Source organism: Eublepharis macularius, chromosome 9, assembly GCF_028583425.1.
Source record: "Eublepharis macularius isolate TG4126 chromosome 9, MPM_Emac_v1.0, whole genome shotgun sequence".
Lineage (NCBI taxonomy): Eukaryota > Metazoa > Chordata > Lepidosauria > Squamata > Eublepharidae > Eublepharis > Eublepharis macularius.
The window spans coordinates 87,748,115-87,763,971 of record NC_072798.1 but is presented as its reverse complement, the minus strand read 5'-3'; the positions used below and the strand labels follow the sequence as shown (position 1 = coordinate 87,763,971).

Genomic DNA, 15,857 nt, shown 5'->3' with positions numbered 1-15,857 from the left:
CAATTCTTTACATTCCCATGCCAAATAGTAACAGAAAAATATGCCATCTCCTTGGGCAATGATTTAGATCCTACACGTTTTCTGCTTGCAAAAAAAGGAAGTGGAGCTTTCATCTGAATCCCCCTCATTACTGCAGCCCCCACACCACAGAACATTTTCTTAGACAGCCTCCCAATTCTCAGAGGATCCAGGGTGGCGGTGGGGAAATCTTGCAATTACATAAGTGCTCTCCTAAGATACCAGATCCAGTCTTCAATTCAACAAACTCCACCAACAAATCTATCCTTCTTCTCTACCAGGCTCAAAATACAAGGAGGCAACGATGTTTGCAGATATATAGAAAACAAGATAAAGTCAACAGTAGGAGTATAACTGCTATACCCTCCTTTGCTAACATGTTCTAGACTAAAATTACAAATCAAAAATAACTGAAACATTCTAGCACAGCACACAGCAACTCTCTTGAACATTAAATTTTGTAGTTAGTCTTGATAATAACACAAGAGCAGCTCTTCAGAATCAAACCAGTGGATCATCTAGTACAGCATCCTGTTTACAGAATGGCCAAAACAGTTAGTTTGAACACTTCGGTTTTCTTTGTTTATTCATTCTGTTTGTTTAAATTGTTTATTTCAACCACGTTTTTGCAAGCTGCTTTTAGTCTGTATCAGGAAGAAAAGTGGGGCCCTAACAGTGCAATCCTAAACAGAATTACTACAGTCTATTTCAATGGGCTTAGACTGGAGTAACTCCGTTTAGGATTGCACTGTAAATTACCTAATCAGATAAATAATTATGTTAAACACAGAATTCAACATCGTAACCTGTTCCCTGAGGACTGCAATAATGTTATTATATTTAATGTCCTGACTTGGTTTTCAAGTTTTAAGCATTCCTGAACATTGACCATTTTGGGTTGGAAGTTTGAGAAGAGTAAACTATTCAGTTTTTTAAAAAATATACAAGATGATGTCCAGTATTTACTGCTTTTTTATGGCAGGATGTACTAAAACCATAGGCTGAAGATACCCATTTTTCAATCATACTTGGGCATATAATTCATTACAAAAGGATTCTCCTACACACTTTTAGTTATGACGTAGTCCTGTTTTCCCTCCTCCCCTCACCCTGCACACACTCACTCAGCTCAACAAGTGTTAGAAATCATAAGAATTCATGTCTCCCATCTTGCTTTCAGTCTTTCACCTTTCACTCAGTCAAGAAACATGATATCTGTGCACATGTGTGTGGGGAGTGAAGAGAGCAGGGCTAAATTATGTTCTAAAATGATCTATCCCTTCATATCTAATGTGCCAATACAGAAGACACTCTACCCTTGAATTCTAAATATACTTAAATAATTAATAATGATCCTAAGAAGAGTAATACCTTTCTAAGTTCACTGGAAAAGGGTACAATTCAGCTAAGGATTGTACTGTGAAGCTTGTAAAGAATAATTCACTGCAGAAATTTGGCTGAACAGTAAAGGTCTGGCTGAACTCTCATATGAATGCATGTAAACTTTTATTCAAACATAACACTGTACACATAATCCCTCCCGTAGGGCGACTGAATGCATGAGAAGGAAGAGCAGGTACAAGTGTGCTGGCCCCATCTCCCTGAATGGTAGCCAGCATGTGAGTACAATACCTGCATGCAAACAAACTGGCCACACATACGGTCCCCTTCTCAAGGTTGGCCACATTTGGAAAGTAGCATCCTGGACCACAGAAAGATCTGTTGTAGCACAGTAGCTAAGCGGTTGGATTGTGAACTAGCATTCTGCTGATCTGAATCCCGCTACTGCCATGAGCTCAAGCAGGTGGCCTTGGGTAAGCCACTCCCCTCAGCCCCAGCTGTATTGTGGGGATAACAACAACACTGACTTTGCTCATTGCTCTGAGTGGGGCACTAATCTGTCTAGAAGCACAGTTATTATTATGATTAGCATACAAGCGAACACTTCCTCAATGCATTTGCACCATGCATATAGAACGCATGCATGAATATGTGAACTGACTCAGAAATCACAATCTTAGCAAGAAAATCAGGCTATGAATTAATATTATAGAAAAACTTCACGTATGCACCACCTTTCCCCCAATGGAAAACCAAAGTGATTTTGATCTTTCTCCTTTTCCCCTTTTTTATCTGCATAACAACCCTGTGAAGTAGGTTAAGCTGAAAACATGTAACTGACCCAGCAAACGTCCGTAGCAAAGTGGGGATCTGGTCTCTGAGATCCTAGTCCAGCCCTCTAACCACTAACACCGTGCTAGCCATCAAATGAAGTAAATAAACACATTTGCGATCACCCAAGAGCTTGATGGGTGTATTACTTATCCTGGTTCTGAAGCACAGACTGCTACCATGTCTCAAACTCTTCATAAACTCTTACCAAAAACTGCTTCACAAAAGAACAAATTAGAAAGTAATTATCACACAATATGCATTTGAGCGAATTACTTGTTTCAGAAAGCTGTCCAGGCGATAGAACATGCAACAGAAGAAAATGTAACACACAACAGCTGCTTTTTATTTTTAAGTAAAAAAATAATAATAGAAAAGACTGCTAGACAGCAATCATCCGCCTCAATGAATGTCTCTGGCACCAACTGCAGCTGTTCATGAAAAAAGAATAGGATAGTTATGAAATCCAGAAAAAAAGTTATTAACACCCAACAAGCCTCTACATCAAGAGAAACTTTTTACGCTCAGCCATGGGACAATGCTTAATACCCATTCTTTTTAGCCGCAACTGGAACTTTATGTGGAATACAGATTTTCCTCTTTGAATAGTGCTGGTCATTCCAGGGGAAGAAAAACTAGTTTTGAAAAGGGGAAGTGACAAATAATAGGTTAGATCTACCAGCTTGCACTAGAGAAAGAATTGAAGGACAGGCCCCTTATGACCCCAGAAAAAACTATAGCAAGGATTATGGAAGCCATGTAGAGAAAGTGCTGCGTGGGATATGGCTGAAGTAAGGAAAGGTGCACCTCCTCAGCCAATTCATCTCCCTCCAAAACAAATGGAAAAAAACACCAGGTATAACCTAATCCAAACTTTTACAGCCAGTCATACTCATTTTCAATAGCAAATTTATCAAATGTTAAAATACATTTAAAACAATAAAGGATTAACCTATCAATTCAAATCAAGGATACTTACTGAAACCTGATCATATTTAAAGCTCCAAGACAAGGTAACTATTATGGGTTGTTTAACAGAATAAGCCAATGATTTCAACATAATACAAACTGAAATCTTTCTTGAAGAATAACCAAATTAGAAGTTATATATTTCCCTCAGTATTTGTGTATGATGTGGTATGCATTTTTTTAAAAAAGTCAAGTGTATGAAAGTATTCAACAGCATTTACAAACGACAACTTACCTTGCAAATTAAAGAGAGCTAAGCCTTTCAGAGTCTTTGTATTTACTGTATTGCCACCTCTTAAGGAAGCCCACTGCTTTCATTTTACTGATGGGACTTAATGCCAAGAGTGAGTTAGTGACAGAAATAGTTCTTGGATCTAGATTTTCTCAGCCCAAGACCAACTGGACCGCACTCTCTCTCCTCTAATGCCAGCTGACTTTAACCTATTGGACAGCAGCACATCATTTGTGACTCTTCTACCTTAAATAATCACTATCTGGAAAAGAAACTAACTCTAACTATGTATATTTCTGTAATGAAGCAGCAGAAACTAACAGAAGACTGCAGTAAAATTATTTTTCTCAAATGTGGACCATCAGTAAACCATGGCTTACAGGTGTTGTAAATGCAGGAATACAAAAGAATAGTTACAAAACAAAACAGAGTTTATGAATACATCAAAACCGAAAGTGATAGTTTAGTCAGAAATCCAGCCTTCTTCATAACATCCACCCACCAACCCCAAGGTTAAATATCAGTATCTAAAGCAGCCTATGTATAATGGCGCCTGAAGTATTTTAGTGTAATTTTTAAGTGTGTTTTTAAAGTTATCAATTTATTGTGTCTTATTGATGATGTGAGCCTCCCTGAGCCCATTTGTGGGGAAGGGTGGGATATAAATAAAATAATAATAATAGATAAATAACCAATGAGTTATGGAACCATTAAAAATGTAGTTTGTCACTGTTACAAAACAGTAAGCTTTGCCACCCTAGCCGTTTCCACAGCTATAACAAAATAAATGAGTCACAGAACACATTTGTCATTGTCGACATCATCTCTCTAATACACAGAGAAAAAACCCTTTCCTTTATTAATGGCATACAGATGAGATCGAAGACACAATGCTCAGATGCTGAACAGGATCCTGAGCACCTTCCAAACACACTCCCAACCCCCACCGGGCCACTTCTCAAAATATGCCCACACAGAACCATCCTCCTCCTCCAAAGCGAACCAGAGCCGTGTTCGAGCAGCGCTCTGGCAAAAAAAGCGAAAGTGAACTTCCCGGAAATAACCCGTCCTCCCTGACGTCACCGAAGCTACCGGCTCCTCTCCCCCCCAACAAAAATTAATCCAAGAAGTCAGCTGACAAAACAGAGAGAACATGAAAGGGGAAGAACCAGAAATGATGAAGTCTAATTGGCACCCCCCTTTTACAGAATGGTCCCGCCTGCCTTCCCTCCCTCCGCCGGCTGCCCACTGCCCGGCCCCCGCCTGGCCGTGACATAAACACAGCCGCCGGGGGAGGGCTCCAGAGCACGCCCCCCTCGCCTCTCCCCTCCCACGCCCCGCCTCCGCGCCGATGGTTCCTGCCCAGGCTCCCAGCGCTGGCTCGCCCGCTCCCTCCCTCCCCTCCCCTCCCCTCCGGCCGAATGGTTCCTTCCAGCCGAGGCCCAGCGACTCGCGCCGACCAGCCTCGCGCCCCCCCCGTCCCTCCCTCGCGCCCCCCGTCCTCTCTCCCCCGCCCCCGCCCGGGACAATACTCGGGCCGCCAACATGGCGCCCGCCCAACACCACAGTCGCCTCAGCCGCCGGGACCAGGCCCCGCCAGCCCGCCTCCTTCCGCACTCACCTGAGGGAGCCGCCGGGACGCGGCTGACAGACCCTCCTCTCGCTCGAAGACACCACCGGGCTGGGTCCGGGCTAATGGCGGCGGCGGCGCTCGCTCGCTCCCTGCGCTGCTAGCGCCGGGCGGAGCGGGGCTGGAGGCGGCGGGGTGAGGGGAAAAGAAGGCGGCGGCGGCGGCAGCAGAGGAGGTGGCGGGCGCGGCGGCGGTGGCTGGCTCCGGCAGCGGCGACGCCTCCGGGGCGGGAGGCGAAGGGGCCGCAGTCCGGCTGCGGGTTGGGCGCGGAGGCTCCCGCCGCGGCCGAGAGGCTCTTTCCCCTCCTCCCCCCCTCGGCACAAACAATGCGGCGGCTTCACCACAGCGCTCGCGCCGGCGGGGGAGGGGAGGAAGGGAGCGCGCAGGAGGCGGGGGGAGGGGCGGGCGCGAGGGCGCCAGGCACCGCCCAGCCCCGCCGAGGACGACGCCGACGCCGAGCAGCCAGGCCGCCGCGCGCTCGCTCGCTCGGGGGGCGGGGCCGACCGCGGGGCCCCGCCCACCCCCGCGCGTCACCGGCCCCGCCGGCCAATCGCCGCGCCCAACGCCGCGGCTCCTCGCTCGGGCCGGCCGGGCGGGCGGCCGCGGCCGGTCAAGTTCGGGCGAAGAGAAGGAGCGAGGGAGAGAGAGGGGGAAGTTCGGCGGCAGCTGCCATTTTAGGTCTCCCAGGATGAGCCGCTCCGGGCGTGGGTTTTTATGTTTTGGCGCGGGGGAATTCAGCGTGGAAACCGAGTTCTCCGGTCCCTCCGTGGGGGCAACCGGCAGGCGATCGGATCCTAAACCCTGCCCTTAGTGGGACTTCCGTGTGAGGAGGATTCCTACACTCCCCGTCCCTCATACTCCACTTTTTGGCCGAGGTGGTCGATCGCGTTCATGCAAGGCGTTTATTCGGATGTAATTCTAGACAGGGTTTGCTGTCACGGTTCTGTAGAGGCTTCCCCTCTTCCCATTCATACAAGAGGGGGATCTTTACACGTGTAGGAGCAGCACCCTTTCTGTTCTCAGACCATGGGTTGCCAACCTCCAGGTGGTGGCTGGAGATCTCCCGAAACCACAATTGATCTCCAGGCCACCCAGATCCGTTCCGCCGGAGAAAATGGCTGCTTTGGAGGGTGGACTGTGTAGCATTATACCTTTCTGAGGTTCCAAACCCCACCGTCTCCAGGATCCGCCTCCAAAATCTCCAGGAATTTCCCAATTTGGAGGTGGCAACTTACTCGTTGGGGATGGATTCCAAACGAACAGGGTGGAGGATTGTACTTTTAGCAGGGTTGCCAACTTCCAGTTGGGTCTGGAATTCCTCTGTATTTGTAACTGATCTTGACTACGAAGGGTGGACTCCCTGGACATCCTGTTAGGTTTGCCAACTCCAAGAGATGGAGGGTGGGTTTTGGGAAGGCAAGGGACCTCATTCCTCAATGGGATGTAATACCATTGAGTTGACTGTCCAAAATGGCCATTTCCTTGGGTTCTGATCTCTGAAGTTGTAATTCTAGATCTCCAGGCCCTACCTGGAGGCTGGCAACCATGTCACATCCCTGCTGAGCTTCCTCCCTAAATTCTGCCCACCCCAGACTATGCCGCCCCCCCCCCCCCCAATTTCCAGGAATTTCCCAACCCAAAGCTGGTAGCCCCAAGTCATAGGAAAGGAATATCCCATGCAAAAACTTCAGTAAAACAGGAGGGACTTACTCTAGTTTTACACAGATTCCACCACGAGTCAATTAAAAATAAGAGTGAGACCTTACGTAAAGAGCGTTCAACTTGGTTTACAAATGCCAGAGAAGAAGGTAGTAAAATAGAATACGCCATTTCAGGCTGCAGTTGATGGAGTCCCAGCTCTGCTTATTCCTTTTTATAACCATAGAAAATGAGCCTAAGCAATGAGGAAGGCTCTTTCTTGCTGTGACGGTTTTATGTTCGCCGGCATCTTTTAATTCCATTTTAGGTAGGTAGCCATGCTTGTGTACAGTAATACAGCAGGATTTGAGTCCAGTGGCACCTTAAGAGACGAACAAGATTTTTAAGGTATAAGCTTTCTAGAGTCAAAGTATGCAAGTAGGAGCAGAGACCCCTAAGGCTTGATATCCCATTCTATTGGGAGAGTAGTAGCAAGACGTGCAGTCCCATCAGGTGGTAAAGATACAATGTTACAATAAGCTGTTACACCCAGTATTCCAATCAGGAGGTGAAAGGGTTAAGCAAAGAAGGGAGTCAGGAGGACATAAAGGTGCAATGGTACAATAACCTCACTACAGCTGTTGAGAGAGAGAGAGAATTTTCATTGAAAACGAACAATGATGTTATCTGCTGAGGTTAAAACAAGATCCCTGGCCCAGACTAAAAAAGATGTTTCCCTTATTAAGAATATTGAGGGTACAGCATGGTGAGATGAATAGAACCAGGACTGTGTTCCCTTAAACAAGTGTAATCTAGGTGGATTTTTAGGAAGAGCTACAAGAGGATTTTATTTGTCATGGTTTTTAATAGTGTATTAACTGCAGGTGTCCAGCGGTGTAGAATCTGTGCTTTATTTGTTGGTTTTAAATTCTAATGCTTTTTATTATGATTTGTAAGTTGCCTTAAGTTACAAGGAAAGGGAGAATGTAAACATTTTAATTCAATAAAGAAAGAAATTAAAAGGACTAACTCGGGGTTTCCCCATATAAACGTTTAGTAATATATAGTTGCATTTTTATGCATGCTTATTTGGGGATTATGAATCAAAAAGATTTAGTTATGAGTTAGCACTGGCATACAAGTTCTTAAATCAATCTTTATTGCCACCACCTCCCTCTGTTTGCACCTGTGGACATTGAAAAGCAGGTTAGTTGGGGTGGCCAAGGGCGCCTTCTACTGACCGTATCTGGCTTGCCAGTTCTCTCCTTGACTCAGCTGACCTGGCCGTACTGATCTACACATCTGTAATATTGTGGTTAGACTACTGTAAAATGCAGTACCCTGGGATAACCTTGATGACGTGGAAATTGCGGTTTATTTTATTTACTTTAGATTTTTATTCCGCCTTTCCCGCAAAGCAGGCCTAGGGTGGATTACATTGAGTAAAAGCATTCCATATAATTTACATCCTAAAAACAATTTAAAACAGCAGTATCAAAACAGTACAATATAAGAATAAAACAGTTTGTATATGAGATAGCAGCTATCAAATTCACTAGCTGGAGCCAATCAGCCTGCCAATCGGAAAAAACTAGATGGTGGACGACTCTAATAGGGAAGGCTCAGATCTTCACTTATCTTCTACCAGGCCACCAGAGGCCTAGCCTAATCTCAACCATACGCCCAGTGGAAAAATAGTAAGTCCTGCCGGCCCTGGTCTCACTAGACAGTTCCACCAGGTTGGAGTCAGAAAGTGGCAGCCTGATAGTGGTTTAGGGGATTAGCTTCCAGGAACCCATCTTGCCTATTGTAAAACAGTGACACTGGCTGCCAGTTTGAGTTCATCTGAAGGTGCTGATTATGACCTTTAAAGCCCTTCACAGCCCGGGACCCACATATCTAAAGGACCATCTCATCCCATACATCCAGGGCTTTTTTTCAGCGGGAATGCGGTAGAACGGAGTTCCGGCACCTCTTGAAAACACTCTGTAATAGTGCATGAAAATAATATTATTTCAAAGAATCCCATGTGTTTCTTCCTCATTTCCCTCTTGAGAGTTCCGCCATCTCTTTTCCCAGAACCACCCCCTCCCCCCATATACATCCCTGTGTACCAGCTACAGTCTTCAACTTGCCCCCTCCTGGGTATTCCTGGCATTGACAAGGGCCTAGGCGACCATGTGGTTGCTTCCACTTTATGGAAAGAGCTTTCCCAAGGAGGTAAGCAGGGTGCAGATCTTGTAAACTTCCAGGAGGTATAGTAAACATATTTTATTTACCACAGCTTTTAATAGAGTGTAGGTTGCAGGTATTTGGTAAGGGCAAGGGTGAACTAAAACTTTGTTGTTTGGATGTTTTCAATTATGTTTTGCAACCCCCCTTGAGCCATTGAGAAAAGCAGGATATACATGTTTCAATAAATTCCTTGTAAACTTGTAAAGTAAAAAGGTAGCTGGCCATTTTTGCATCCTGAGAAAACAATGTACTCTTTTCTCTACATTATCATCAAATATTGCTCCCAATGCACATTCTTTCCATCTCGTAATCTGCAGGACCCACCTTTATAATGATTCAAATTAAAATTATTCAAAAAGGCTTTTGTATTGTAGGGAAGGGGTCACAGATGCTTTGCTAATGAGTTAAGGACCATAGACTTCACTGCTATGTTGCTTTATATACTCCCCGTTGTTTTAAATATGTGCTCCTATGAGCTAGCTGTGCTTCATGTCTAATGTCAGTCCTAGAATTGCTTATGTTCTGTTTCAGCATCTCTTCAACTCTGTATTGGATTCTTGCTAATGCTATGTCTTTGTAAATGTGTGTTTATTTACTCTATGGCATTGTTTATGAAAATGTCCTTGATATTAACTGTGCTAATCTCACACCGTGTAATCTGCCTTGAGTCTCAGTGAGAAAGGTGGACTATAAATGACATAAATAAAATAATGCACCCGCTATTATTCATTCCAGATCTCCTGTTTCCACTGAACGTGTTACAGTTACACCATTATTGTCCAACTAATCTTTACCTAACCTGTGATCTGCACCATTTCCTCTCGAATCTTTTGTCAACTGTTGGAAGAGAAAATAGCAAACATTGCATGCATTTGAATCTGGAATAACTTCAGAGTAAAGTAATCCAAGCGAGGCTCAAAAACACTCGAATGAATCAAACTTTCTTCAAAGGTGCTTAACAAATTCTAACAGATGGTCATTTATCTCAGGAGGAGACTCTGGCTTCTATCTGACAAAGAGAGCTCTGACTCTTGAAGGCTCATCACCTGGAAATCTATATGGGCAGCTGTGTTGGTCTGTCTGTAGCAGTAGAAAAGAACAAGAGTCCAGTGGCACCTGCAAGACCAACAAAAACAAAATTTGTGGTAGGGTATGAATGAATGAATGAATGAATTTGCGGTCAGGGACCATAACAATGACAATACATCCTTATCAATCAATAGAATAGTTAAATCCAGTGTAAGAATGTAAAGGACATAGAAAAATACATTTAGCATTTAAAATCTTATCTTAAAATGTATATAGTTCTCTGGGAACCACAGGAATTCTAATATTTAAAACATTGACATTAAAATAGTTAAAATCGTAAAAAGAGCAGGACGACTATGTATGGCTATTTTTATTATGGAATTTAACCAAATAGAGACAGAATTTGGCTATTTGCCTAGAGATAGTTGGATTTTCATCAATTAGGCCTTATTTGCCTCTGCAATTGGTGTGTCGAAGAGTGGGGAAATAAACTTGTCCCTATAGACTTGATGGAAAGGACAGCGAAGGAACATGTTAATAAGTGATTCTACTTCACCAATGGAGCAATGGCAGAGGTAGGGTATGAACGTTCATGTCTTCAGATACAGCCAAATTTACTTGGTCTTTAAGGTGCTACTGGGCCCGAATCTTGTTCTGTTCCCTCCAGAAAAATGTTACAACCTTTTCAAGCACCTCTTACAACTACACAATTTCAATTTCATCAGCTGTTCTACATCATTATAAAATGCCTTCTACTAGACTAACTGAAGCTGTGGTATTCTCGTGTCTGAGACAAACCTTTTCATTAAGGGCTCTAGCAAGCCACTATTTAGCTTTCTTCAACTAGTATGTGGAAGATCAACAACCTCTGAGTTACTCTTGGTGAAGCGCCTTAATTAAAAGAGAGGCTACTATTAAGTCTTTTACAATATGAATGTGCTCTACAGCAATGCTTAAATGAAATGTGAGATTAAGTTCATAATCTAAATTCTTCAACTGTTTTTCCTTCACTGAAACCTTATTGTTGTCTTAAGTGCTGGTCTTTGAGTTTTGCTGTTTGTGTTAGACATTTACTTCTTCATTCTGTATAAAACTAGGTCTTAGGAAGGCCATGATCCACTTCATAGTTACTATTAAGCAAATGTCAGAACTACTGTTGGATGTAAGAAGGCCCCGCAGGATCAATATCACATTAGACTCCTTCCATATCATACAGTTCTGTGTGAATCCTACTATGTGGTGAAAAGTGGCCATTTGACCCAACACATATAAGTAAGACTTAAAGTCAAGTAGGCATCGACATCAAACTTACAGTTAGGTGGTGAGGAAAACAAAAACGAAAGAAGGGTCAAGTTGAATTGTATTATGTATATTTTAGTGGATGACCAGCTGTCCTTGTCCTCTTCATCTACAGAAGGTTTCTAGGGAAGTGTCTGCCACCATTTCCTTGGCCATGCTGGTACAATTCTAGCACCATCACTAAATATATTATTGTTAAAATAAGATAGTCAAAAGTTAAAAATACCATCGTGCGTTTTCCATTCAAATATTGTACAAATATTTCACTAAAACATGTACCTTTAATTACATGACTACATTCTATTTTTTTCCTGGCAGACCTCTGCCACAGTCCAAACAGAATGGTCTGAGCAGAATAAATGAGCAAGGATTCAGATCTATAATCCGGGTCCCTGTGTTCTTTTATCTTTCTCTGACCTTCTTGTGTTCCCAGATATGAATGCTTTGAAGCCAACCAAGTTCCTTATGCTAGAGTACTAAAAATCAAGCAGATAGCTTCCATATGGGGGTTTTTTTTTTGGTCAACAATTATCAAGCTGCGTTACTTCTTTAATGTAAGCATTAAGGATGTTGAATGCGGCATTTCTACACTCAAAAGGAATTAAACTACATCTTAATTCAGATTTAGCAAATTGTCCCCTTCCTGTTTGCCACATCTCGTGGGCTGCGCTGCAGCTACATGTACATGTTTTTTAGATATTTATTATAGCCTGAGTTGATAATGGCACCAGTTGTTTGTATTGGTTTTATGTTTTTTAGAGATGTATATGGTTTAATTGTATAATATACGTTGTTAGCCGCCCTGAGCCCATTCGTGGGGGCGGAGGGTATAAATTAGAAAACGTAATAAATAAAATTCAGCGGGGGAACTGTATGAAGTGCAGCTAAAAGATAAATGCAGATTTTGAAAGATAAGTAAAATAATACAATGCTGTTGTTATTGTTATTATTAGAGTGAACTTTATTAATCTGGGGTAGGAAACGATAGACTGCACAAAGAGAATCTTTGGAGGTTTCTCTGAGTATGGCTCCCCGCCCCCCCGCCCCCGCCCATTTCCCTAGTCATTTGGCAGACCAGAAACAGAATAATACCTGAGTGGGTGGGATATAGTATTTTGTCAATGTTGCCTCGAGTTTTCCCATGTATATGGATCAATTTTATCCCAGTTTTTCCTTATCACTTAAAAACGTATGTCTCGTATTGTTTCTATAGGTTTTAAAGTTTCACAATAGATGACCATTAAAATTTGTTTTGAATAAATCAAAGTAGGCTTTCATGCTCTTTTATGACTTCATCATGTATATTACTTCGTAAACCACTTCAAGCAGGTTATCTGGTTAAATACACTGATTTTCTAAACAATTAAACATATGTTGACAACATAACGCACTGGAAATCCCCCAAAAATCATTTTAGCGGTAGAACACCAGTTTGTGAAGAAAAATATTGAAGGTACTTATAAAATTCAATTTCCTACCTTAAGATGTAAGAGCTGAAATCCTAAGGATACTTTCTTGGGTATAAGCTCCATTGAATAACACGGGACTTACTTCCAAGTAGACTTGCTTAGAGTTGTTTCCCACAAGTGTATAACATATATCAAATATTTGTAGTATATATATTGAACATTTAGCAGAAACGTGTTTTCTAAAATTTGTCATGGTTTGTGTTTTATTAAAAGCTATATAATTTAACAATTAATAATAATTTAATACGCTCTTATCTTCTCAGATTGGGACCCAAACGAGCGCTCAAAAACATCCAATCTAATTAAACCATTTAGACACAAACAAGCAAAATACAACTGATAAATAAAAATATACAAATCCCAAACCCCATGGAGATTTTAAATCCAGCAACTGGCTCACTTAGTAGCCACGGTTGTCCTTCAGCTCTAGTCTCTGGCCAAGCCCAGGCTTCATACCCGCATCATAAAACAAAAATCTAGTAGCACCCTAAAAATTAAGAACATTTATTTCAATATGAACTTTCATGAGTCACAGGCCATTTCGTCAGACAGATATACACCAGCAGGCAGGCAGGAGACAGAAACTGCTAAGATGCTGTGCGGCTGGCACTGTGTCAACAATTCCACTCCTTTTGCAGATACACCCATCAGCTTCAACTCATACTTTTGTACATCTCACAGATTGTTGCTTGCAAACCCCATTTTTGGAAGCACTGTTCACAATGCGCGTTCCATTTTTCTAGAAATTGGCCCTACATAATTTACACGGTTAATCAATCCAAATGCTATCACCATTCAATGGGAGAAAGAACACATGGACTGAATTTATTTAAAGTTCGTAAGAAAAAGCACCTTGGAAAACAGCTCACTGTATACATTGTTATAATCAGGGGTCATTTCGTAGAAAAAGAGCAGGAGGAATTCATTAGCATAACTTATTAGCATAACTCATTAGCATATGCCACACCCCTTGATATCACCAGAAGTGTGTCATTAGCATAACTGATACACATATGCCACACTCCCTGACATCACCTATCCTGGCTGTTTTGGACCCAATCCTGGTTATTTAGGGCCGAAACGGCCCAAAATGGCAAAAAGGGAATGAAAATGGCTGAAAAGGAGCTCAAAATGGTCAGGATCAGGCCACTGCTGAGTGGGAGAGTGATCCACCGCCTGTCAGAGGCCTGATCTGGGCCGTTTCGGCCCCAATCCAGGCTGAAACGGGCCCCAAATGGCCGAGAGTCAGATTGGCGGGGCAACCTGACATGTGACCTCTTTGGGGAACTGCTGGAACTGCGCATTCCCCCTCAAAATGAGCCCTGGTTATAATAGCATGTTGGTGGTCAACAGATTTTGGAGTGGATTTTTTTTTTAAAAAAATCCAGCCTGTAACACATCCAGCCTTTTTCAACACATGATGTGTTTTCCCTTTATTTATATTTTCCATATATTTTGTTACTTTGGCAAAAATAGCTTTCTCTTTGCACAACTGAACTGTAGTCTTTCTGAACTACTTCCCCTGGAGTAGTTATAAACCTAACCAAACTTTTTGCATATTTTCCTTTCCCATGATGATCTCGTGAGATCTCATAAGCTAAGCAGGGTCGGTCAGCCCTGATTAGTATTTGGATGCGAGACCACTGAAGGAATCCAGGGCCACTATGCAGAGGCAACAGCAAACCACCTCTGAATGTTGCCTTGAAAACCCTACAGGGTCGTCACGAGTCACCTGTTACTGGACTGCACTTTCCACCACCAATACTGAAAAATGTAACTTGGAAATAAATTTGCCATTTATTTGATCAACTGCTCATTGTCACAGCTGGTTTACATCAGAACACACATTTTTAGGCAAAGGATATGGAAAGGATTAAACAACAACCAAAGATGCCATTTTTAGATAGCTGCTATGTAGTGATGACAAGAATGCTGCACAACTGAAATGGATTGTAAAATTTATCTTATGGCAAAAACATACTGCAAAAACATACTTTATCATAACATAACAGTTTTCATCATCATCTGCTGCCTTGCCTAATAAACTGCATGTCCTTCATTCAGGGAGGCTCCTCAATGGACACTAATGCAGATGAAATGAATCCATTAAACCGTCTTGGAAAGGATTCTGCGTCCATGTTACAGTCTGAATGCAGGGCTCATTTTGAGGGGGAACACACAGGAACGCAGTTTCGGTAGTTCCCCAAAGAGGTCACATGTGAGGTGGCCCCGCCCACCTAACTCTTGGCCATTTGGGGCCCGTTTCAGCCTGGATTAGGGCCGAAACAGCCCGGATCAAGCCTCTGACGGGTGGTGGATCATTCTCCTGCTCAGCAGTGGCCTGATCCTGACCATTTTGGGCCCCTTTTGGGCCATTTTCAGCCCCTTTTTGCCATTTTGGGCCCAATTTCAGCCCTGAATGGCCAGGATTGGGCCCAAAACAGCCAGGATAGGTGATGTCAGGGAGTGTGGCATATGCAAATCAGCCATGTTAATGACACATTTCCGGCGATGTCAAGGGGTGTGGCATATGCTAATGAGTTAAGCTAATGTGTTATGCTAATGAGTTCCTCCAGCTCTTTTTCTACAAAATGACCCCTGTCTGAATGAAAGTATCTTCAGCATTCTGGATCTATAAGTTCTGAAGCATCCTATTTCCTTTTTCACTGCATATGGAGACACTATGGAAGTTGCCAGTCTAGAGGTCTCCCACCCTGGCCCTTAATCCTGCAAGTCGATGCACACTTATTTAGCAAGGGACTTGCTTTCAAGTAAATATGAAGAGGATCAAGGCTACATGGCATATTGTGTGCCCATGTGGATCTGCTGTTTTTGTTTTGCCCTGTGAGATTTTTAAAAGAAAAGTAATCTTTACTCTATTTACACCCCTCCTCTCCTTTTTAGTAAGGCTTGCTATTAAAAAAGGAAAGAGAGAGAGAATTCCTTTAATATACTGAAAGGGAAGACATCATACATCCTAAGCCTAATCGCACAATACTGGTCATCATTGGTAGAATCACTTTAGAATATATTTAGTTCAGATGACAGGTTGACCTAGATATACACCATTAACATAAGAGGAGTTTAAACCCAAATGAGTAAGCAAACAAAATTTACTCCCTGAGTCATCGCAACCAGTTTTCTCTGCATAACTTTTATCTCCCTG

At 42.8% G+C, this 15,857-nt stretch overlaps 1 protein-coding gene across 5 annotated transcripts in view; it reads right to left on the bottom strand.

Annotated features, from left to right (window-relative positions):
• Positions 1-5,385, bottom strand: part of BRD1 (bromodomain containing 1) — a 51,796-nt gene extending 46,411 nt beyond the window's left edge. For all 5 annotated transcript variants that reach the window (XM_054988085.1, XM_054988087.1, XM_054988086.1 and 2 more), the window contains exon 1: positions 5,013-5,385. The gene's annotated coding sequence lies outside the window, so the exon portion shown is untranslated. The remainder of the gene's footprint in view (positions 1-5,012) is intronic.
• Between the last annotated feature and the right edge of the window lie 10,472 nt (positions 5,386-15,857).